Source organism: Phalaenopsis equestris, unplaced genomic scaffold (assembly GCF_001263595.1).
Source record: "Phalaenopsis equestris unplaced genomic scaffold, ASM126359v1 Scaffold000663, whole genome shotgun sequence".
Classification (NCBI taxonomy): domain Eukaryota; kingdom Viridiplantae; phylum Streptophyta; class Magnoliopsida; order Asparagales; family Orchidaceae; genus Phalaenopsis; species Phalaenopsis equestris.
In genome coordinates this window covers 91369-101283 of record NW_018165103.1, presented here as the reverse complement: position 1 = coordinate 101283, position 9915 = coordinate 91369, and positions in this window count along the sequence as shown.

Below are 9915 nucleotides of genomic sequence, written 5' to 3'. Positions count from 1 at the left end.
ATCTGGTACACTGGGGTCACACCATCTGGAATAAATTCCTTACCCCATCCATGTCCTTCTTCATTTGGAGGCTCTTCTCAAAAATGATTCCCACAGAAGACATTCTGAAATTGAAGGGTTTGAGGGGTCCTTCTAGATGCACTTTCTGCCTGTCTCAAGAGGAAACACTTACCCATCTTTAAACTGATCAAATTTAAAAAGTTTAAGGCTGTGTTGGAGATTGGTTCTTTTCCCAAGCCTCAAACTTCCAAAGTTGTGACAATCTGTTGGACCCTCCCAAAGTTTGGCTGGACCAAAATTAACATTGATGGCAGTCATAAATCCCAGTCTGCAGGCATTGGTGGGGCTTTCAGGAACCATGAGGGGAAATGCATCTTATACTTCCAATCTCCAATCAAGGCTGTTGACTCACTTGAGGCAGAATGTCAAGCAGTTCTTTGGGCCATCAACTTAGCCAGATCTTGCTTGCTTGATCAGTTATGGGTTGAATCTAACTCCTTGCAACTTATTAACATCTTCCATGGGATTTCAGAAACCCCATGGAACTTAATCTGTTGGATGTTTGGTATTCATCAATTGCTTAAATTTTGCTTATAAAGTTCTCTCATATTCACAGAGAAGGAAATAGACCATCCAACTGACTGGCTAGAAGGGGTCTTTTTACTGAAGAACCTTTAGTGAGTAGAAGAATTCCCCCCCACTGGACTTTCTCTTATCCAGTGACCTGTTGCCTCTCCCTTATTTCAGAAATTATGTGTAGTAGGTTTGAGAGGTGCTTTCCTTTATAAAGGCCCTCTCCTGTCACCTTCCTTTCTTTCTTTTTCTTTCTCCATGTATTTGTCTGCTTATTTTAATGAATTGGAGTTATGCTCCTTATATAAAAAAAAAAATATATATTCATACAATTTATATATATATATATATAAACAAGTGATTGGTATCAAAGAGTAGGTAATATTTCAAAAAAAAAAATAAATGCCTCTAACTTTTAATTTGGAAATTGAAATTTTTTATGCATAGCAATTAGATTTTATGGGACCACTTATACCTTCATTTGGAAATGTTTACAGATTGATTGTAGTGTATATGTTTCAATTTGGATGGAAACAATCACTTTACCGTGATATGATGCTTGAAGGGTTTCAAAACTTTTAATTAAAAATATTTTTACTAGATATGTAATGTCAAGAGTAATCATTACCGATGGAGGCTCTCATTTTAGGAATGCAACAATTGCAAGATTGGTGGAAAAATATAACATAATGCATAAAATTGCAACTGCTTATCATTTCTAGACTAGTGGTTTGGCAGAAGTATCTAATCGTGAAATTAAAAGAATTTTAGAAAAAAGTGTGAATCCTAATAAAATGGATTGGTTTGTTAGATTAGATACTGCATTATGGGCATACTGGACAGCTTATAAGACATCTATAATAATGTTCCCGTATAGATTAATTTTTAGGAAGACTTGTCACTTGCCAGTAGAATTGGAACATAAAGCTCATTGGGCTATTAAAGAATTCAATTTCAATTTGATAGATGCCGGTGAGAAAAGATTACTGCAATTGAATGAGCTTGAAGAAAATAGGAATGAATCTTACGATAATGGTCAGATTTATAAAGAAAGAATGAAAGAATGGCATGATCTGATCGGAAGATAAAAAAAGGAGTTTGAGCTTGGACAGGAAGTTTTATTATACAATATAGGATTGAAATTATTTCTTAAAAAATTGAAGTCTATGTGGAAATACCCATTCAGAATTGTAAAAGTCTTTCCATATGGGGCTGTTAATATTGAAGATCTGAAGGCTTGAAGGATATTTAAAATGAATGGGCACAGATTAAAACCATATTTTGATAGTCAAAGACAAGTTTTTAAAAAGACTGAGAATGTCGGGCTGACGACATTAAACCAAGCGCCTTGTGGGAGGAAACCCATATTTATCATTATTTATTTTGTTTTTATGTTTTTGCTCGAAATATTTTACATATATTAATATATTTGTGATTCTATAGATTCCATGTATTTGAGAAATTTGAAATTGAGAAAATATTTAAAAACATCTTTATTTACCTAATTGTATGGAATAATTGAGAATTTATAGGATCGAAATTAAAATGGCAAATTTTTTTACAACTGGGGCATGATGCGCCATATTGGCACCTGATGTGCCATATTTCAGAGAGTTGGCGCATGATGCGCCAAAATAGGTGGATGAAGCACCGCCGCGATGAAAATGAATTAAAATGTTTCAAATGGCAATTTTTGGCAGCTTCTTCTCCTTATAACTCCAAAAATTTGATTCCAAAGTCAATTTTAGGTGGAAAAACGAGGGAAGAGTCACTAATTTTCAATTCCATTGGCGTCCCGCTCTAAAAATTCCACTAGATTTGGAATTTTCAATCTGAGAAAGTTTGTCAGTTTCAATGTACAGAAGTTACGTGATTGTGTTCTTGTGAAGAAGAGGCTAATCAAAGTAAGGGGGTTTGTGAATCGAGGATTCAACATACCGGATACTTAAGTAGAAGTAATTATTATGTAGAGACTTTGGGAAGAGCTTTGCTACACTACTGCCACCACACTTGTCCCTGTGTTGAAAGAGTTTTATGGAAATCTTCATGGAATCAACCAAGGAAATGTATATGTGCGAGGCATTATGCAATTCACTTCTTCAACAATAAATAAGATGTTTATGATTGAAAATGTGTATATTTTCCACTATGCAAATTTTACCCCTACGAGAGATAATATGAATGAACTATATCGATACCTTACGGATAAAAATGCCAATTGGGAGGCCAAAGATGTGGAAATGTAAGTTTTTCTTAATTATTGTTAAATCCTTCTTCTAAGGCATGGTATTTCTTTATTGCATCGAAATTACTTCCCACTATGAAAATTAGTAAGGTAACTAAGGAAAGTGTTATTATCAACTACTGTATTCAAACTAGAAAACCTGTTGATATTGGAGCAATAATTGTGAATCAGTTTTGGGTTTGATTGTCATTGGATCTGCAACTGAATTGGGGCATCCATCCATTATTTTCTTACTATGCAGACAATCAGAAGTACCTTAAGAGAGTTGGGAGAAAGTGTTTCTTCCTTGGAAGCCGATGGATCCAGAAGTATATTGTAACTGTATTGGAATGGGAGATGAAAATTATATGAATGTATTAATGGATTAAGCATCCCAGAATTCATCACCTATTCAGCCTTACTTCAGTTCAAACTTACTTTTGAAATGGATCAAGAGATATAAAAAGAGGTACAGAATCTTATGCATGCAATTGGGAATGTTTCTAAAATGTTGGATCATTTCGATTAGAGACTAAAGGAAAATTTTGAACATACTAGTCGTATTAAAGATGTTTTGGTACGTATGTTCAAGAAACATGCTTGGATTGGGAAAAATTCAATTGATGAATTTTCTTATCGCCCTTCTACAACTCGTACGTACACTACCAATCTATGGGAGATATCTAGGAGGACGAGAGTTAAGGATGTTTGAACTTAATCTATGCACGAAATATTTAGTTTAGTACTGCTTGGTTGTGTTAATGTGTTATGTTGGATTGTTTTTACTTCTATTATTAAACTCTATTTATCTTTGTGTTTGGTATTTTGAAGTTTAGATTTCAGTGTTAGGATTTTTTGGTTTGCTTTGGACATTAAAGTAGAAGTTTGTTGGCTTAAAAAATGTTAGTTTGTAATAGAGAGAATTTTTAATATAAAAGTGAGTTTTGTGTTGTTTGTGAATGTTTGGTGTTAGAGTAATGTTTAAATGATGATTATAAATGTTCATTTGAGTTAATTAGAGGAGTACGTAAAATGATACGTAGCAGATTTCTACATAAAATGAAATCTGGAAAAATTAAGGCATTAGCGCGAGATGCGCCAAATTGGTGCAAGAAGCACCAGATTACAGAGAGTTGGCGCATGATGCGCCAGATTTGGTGCTAGAAGCGTCAAAGTCCCGAAAACATAAGATTACCTAAAAAAACCATGAAATCGCAAAGTAAAACTCCATTTTTACTTCTTGGGTTGTCTCCTACCTCTAAATCGTGACCTAGGGCTTCACATTGTGCGCGTTAGAAAAGATTTTGGAGGCCAATGATCTTAGATTTCATCGTCTCTTGGTAAGAGCTTCAAAGAGCTTCAATTTAACCAGAGCTTCAATTTAACCAAGAAATTTTTTATTTTAACCATGGATTTTTCCTACAATATGGAAGATCCAAAATTTGAGATTTTTTATGGAGAAACTTGAAGAAAACTCACGGTGAAAAGTTTCTTACCAAATAATCTTACTTGGGGAGTTAGATTTTTTATTTTGTAATTTATTCGTATTTTATTTCGATTTGGCTCCATGAGTAAAGAGAGGAAAGCCAATAGATGATATTGATGCAAGAAGATTTATCAATATCAAAGCCCAACATTGCTATAACACTCAAATGGAATCGAAAAAATTTGATCCAAGAACAAGCATTTTTTAACCCGGGTGGCAAGATGGAGAGGTTTATCGTCACCAGAAATTGGGAAAGGTTTTGCTACTTCACTTCAGCAGTGATTGTGCCTATGAATCAAGAGTTTTATGCCAACTTAAGGTTTACCACTGACGATCATTTACCACTGACGATCCTATCCTTGTGAGAGGTAAGCAAGTTAAATTTTCTAAGGAAATGATCAATATTTTTTATGGGCTGAGAAATGTATTCCATTGCGAATACGATGCATTCGTGATGATTGATTCATCACTGGATGAAGTGATTGCTTTTCTGACTGATTGAAGAGGAGAATGGAAGATTAAAAATAATAAGAAAGTTAATTTCTCCACTTCCATGATGATTATTCAGTCAAAGGTATGGAACCACTTCATTTCTGCTAAATTACTACCAACAAATCATATAAGCGAAGTAACGAAAGATAGAGTTGTGCTAAACTTCTGCATTCAAAAAATGAATGTAGTAGATGTTGGTGCTCTCATAATTCATCATGCTTGGATTATAGCTAGTAGTGCTACACCCAGTGGATTGGGTCCTTGATTTTCACTTTATTTGAGCAATCAGAAGTAGAGTCCCATAGAAATGAGGAAAGGCTACAGCCACAAAATCATATTGGGAAGCACACGGTTCAAATAGTAGAACCATTTATTAAGTCTAGGAGTGGAGGTATTCATAGACCCTCAACATCAGCTGCAGGGGCCTCAACATCTCGGTCTGCTTCACTTGAAAATATTATGGAGTAGCTTGCAATTCAACAAATGGATATAGTTAATATGCAGAATCAGATTGGAGAAATTGGAGCAAGAAATGCTTATAAGGATTAGTATAATCAGAGCAGAGTTCAGCATGATATAGCTTTTGAGGAAGCTATGTTAGATATCTTATGGGTGAATACAATGTGGAATTTTTAACTTGCCCCAGCTTCACTCATTATGCTCCTATTCAGATGAAGAAGAAGAAGAAGAAGATGATGATGATGATGATGATGAGGAAGGCGATGAGGACGGATATTCTTAAGAGTCTAGTTTGTTTGTTTTGTTTATTTATTAATTATTTTGTTATTATGTTGTTATTTAATGTCATTTGAAATAGTTAAGGTAAAAACCTTCATCTTGTGTTGTGAACCTAAATTCTAATGGTCACAGTAGATTTTTACTTTTTCTGCATTTTTAGTAATTTAGTTTTTGTTTCAGTTGTTATTTTTCAGCAAATCTTTTAGAATATATTATATTTCATCTATTGCTTTAAAACATGTATGTATTTTTAACGTTAGTACCTGTAGTATAACAGAGCCCAATTTCATAGTCAGAAATCCTCTACAGGTTAGTTTTTTTTTATGCATTTACTATTTTCTTTCACCTACTACATTTTGTACTAAAACATTTTTAATCACTTAAAAACTTAAGTTTGGGGGAAAAAAATTTCTTTTAACGAAGTAAACTAAATTTTATTTGCCTCAATTAACTTTAGTTTTAAAATTATTTAACATGACCTGGGATATTAAGATTTAACTTTAAATGACTATACTTCTGTTTATGAATATTATGGTAAATTTAGGTAAAAGCTTTTAATAATGAAGGTCAATTTTTAAGTTAAATATATTTGGTATGAAAAGATAAGAATATTTTTTTCTATTTAAAGTAAGGGAAATTGTAATTTTGAAGTATTAAGAATTTTAGAGTTTCATGTAAGAAGAAAAGAATGAAACTTTATGAAATAGCATAAACTAATATGGATTTATAAAGTGAAGAAAGGTAAGGAGTTTTGACTTTAAGAAGGGGATAGTGAAGTTCAAAATTATTAAGGGCTATCCAGATATAGTAATCCTCACTTTAAAATAAAAAAGAAAAAAAATGATTGAAAAGATCCTAAAAGAAAAAAAGAAAGAAAAGAAAAATTAGTGAGGAGAAGCTTTAGGAGATGCCTAATAAAAAATTGGCTTCACTTGAATCAACTTAAGGAAAAGGCTTTATTACATTTTATAAACTTGTATTGAAGTATTAGTAGCATTACTAGTAAATTTTTCAAGTTCAATTTCATATGAATGTTCTAAGTATCTTTAATATGATAATTTGCATTTTTTTCTTAAAAAGAATAGAGATTCAAAAATCTTAAAATTGATTACAAAGTACTATTAGACTTAAAGTTTGAACTTAAGCTATAAATGATTTTTCTTAAATATTACTATTTTATTTATTAAACTAAAGTATATGAGTTATTAGTTAATCTCTATCCTAAGCCATCTGCTTTTATGTAGTAAAAGTGTCAGTTTATGACAAGTAACATTTAATTTTTGGGGATTTTGATACACCAAAATAATATGTTGTTTTAATAATATGTTGTTTTAAGCATAAATAATATGTTGTTTTAAGCATATATTTTATGCTTACTTTTGGTAATATTGCACTTTAAAGAAGGGCATTTTCAAGTTTTTATTGCAGGTATATGAATTTTAGGCATTTGGAGCAAAAGTAGCAAATAAGACAAAATTTGAAGCCAAAACAACAAATTTTTTGAATTCTGGCGCCAGATTGGCACCAGAAGTGCCATTTTAGAGAGAGCTGGTGTCAAATGTGCCAGATTGGCGCCAGAAGCACCATTTGATAGAGAGCTGGAGCTAGATGTGCCAGATATGGCGTCTGAAGCGGCAAAACCAAAAACAGTGTGGACTTAAGCAAGTTTGTGACAGATGCACCAGAACCAGATTAAGGTAGTTCAGAATGAATTTTGCATGAATTTTCAAAGGACACTTGTTCTAAACACCCCTTGGAGTGACTCAATGCATCTAGACACTTTGGAAGGTTCTTTTATGAAAGGATATTTCTCTTGGATCAATGGACATGTCTTTTGAATTCCAAAGGGTTAACTCAAACGAGTTGACTTTTGGATAGAATTTTAGAGGAAATTTTGAATTCTTTTGGGAGGGAGGCAGCCTTTAATAAAAGAGAGGTTTTGTGAGTGAAGAGTGTGGCATGTAAGGGGGGCAAAAAAGAGAGAGAGAGAAAGTCAAGGGCTTGAAGATTTTCTTAAAGGATTGTAAGAGGAGAGGGAAGGTGGAGATTTCTTCTTCATTACACTTCTAAGAGAGAATTGAGAGTACTTGTAAGGAGAAAAAGGCTTGAAGAGAACTTCTAAGGATTTTCTTGGGAAGGATTGTGAGATAAGCTGTGTTTTTTATTTCTTTTGCTTTGTAAACTTGTTTTTATATATGAAATCCATTTTTTATTGTATCTTTCTCATGAATTTTGAGTAGTCTTCTTTATCCTTCTCTCTACTTTGAGATATGGTTTTGTTAATAATTGATTTTGTTTTATACAGTTTTGACTATCAATAATTTGTGATGATTTGAACTTTGATCTTCATTTACTTTTTGATCTGTTTGATCTGATTCATTTACTTTTTGATCTGACTAATTGAATTGTTAAAATATGTTGAGAAACATATGTTTTGAAAGGGTTATGATTACTACAACATGGTGAGAAACACATTTTATTTCATGGGAAAAAATGTCATCCATGGAGTTGAGTGCAAGTAAAAAGGGAAATATACTTTGTTGGATGCAGAATTGGAGATTTTAAGGTGACAGATTAAAATCCCCAATTTGGTTCAGTTGATTGGAAACATATGTGAGATTGTTAGCCCTCAGGTGAGGGAGTAGTGGGAGCTCTAGAGTGGTAGTCGGTATCCTTCTAGCCTAACCACAGAATCAGGGACCAAACTCTGTAAGGAATAGGATTGCTCTTATTTGGCACAAAACAGTTTATATATATATATATTTTTTCAAATAATTTTAATTTCTTCACAATCCATATACTCATTGTAAAGGGAAAGCATGCTTTCTTAAATTTGAACTCTTCGTCACAAAAACTTTGTTTTGTTTTTGTAATTTTACTTTTGAAAGTTTAGCAATTAGTTTAATTAACTTTATCTTTTTACCGCATTTTATTTAGCATTCACTCTATTATTTTATATTCAAATTTAGCACTTCACTTTTATAGTTTAAAATTGTAGTTTACATATATGCTTAAGAATTTACTAATAGGCATTTCCAACTTCCTTGTGGGATTGCTATCTAGGACTCCATTAGAGCCCTTTATTACTTGAGCAATATATATACTTGCATTATTTTTAGGGGATTTGGCAGTTTAAAAATTTTTAAAAGATAAAACTATTTAATTTAAAGAGTATTTAAGATAAAACTATTTTTATTAAAATTATTTTTGTTGAGATTAATTTACATATTTACAATTATATTTGTTGTGTGTATTTTGTAATATTGAAAAATATTTATAAAATTAACACACTAAATCCACCCGCATCAAGATCCTTCATATGTAAGAAGGTTTATTTTCTTTTATTAAGCATGTTTTTTTTAAAAGACTATGTAAGGACCTCAAATTAATCCCCATGAGCAATGTATGACCTAATTTATTACAAACCCTAGAAATCTGTTTGTAGACCTCACGGAATACCACTAATCTTTGAAGCAATTTTGGGGAGGAGATATAGCTGACCAGAGGAAAATATGTTGAGATTTTCATATCTATTTTATACTATTTTTTATGATATTGCACTTTAAAGAAAGATATTTTTGATGTTTTTTTGTAGGAATGATGAATTAGGGTCATTGGAGCAAAAAGATGCAAAAAGGAGCGAATTTAGAGCGAAAATGACCAAAATGTGAAGAATTGAACTAGGGCGCCAACGACGCTATCGATCCCGACGACGGCGAGATTTTCCCGAGACTCCAGAATTAATTTATTAAGAAGGTCCGCCGACTGCACCCTCGAGGTCGCCGATGGCGAGCTTGGCGGGTGTTTTCAATAAATGACCAATCAGGCTTTGGATAAGGACAAATTTTGAAGGGATGCTTAGGCAACTCTTGAAAAAGCTCATCCACGATTTTAAAAGAAGATTTTGGCCAAAAATTTAGAAGAGAATAGAGTTCCTGAAGATTATAAAGGTTCCATTAGTGTTTTCTAGAGTGTAAAAATTGTGAGAAATTCTTCGAGAGATTGTAAGAGTGGATGGAAAGTGAGAGATTTCTTCCTCCTTGCTGCTTCAAAGAGGAATTCTATGTGCTATAAAGAATTGAATAAATTCAGAGGAACTTCGAAGAGTTTTCTTAGGGAGAAACTAGAGATAAGTTTATTTCTTGTTCTAGTTTGTATGTGGTGTTTTCCCCATGAGATCTGAGTAGTTTTCTCTGTCTTTCTCCTTGTCTTGAGATTTGTGAAATGGTGATTTGAATTAGTGAAGCCATGAAAATGTTTAAGAAATTGTGATGATCATTTCACTTCGATCTTAATTTACCTTCAATCTGGCCAATTGATTTGTTAAAATATGTTGAGTTTTACAACTAAAGTGAAGATTACATCCAAGATTCAGGGAGGTCAAAGCCCTTGGAAGTTGGGT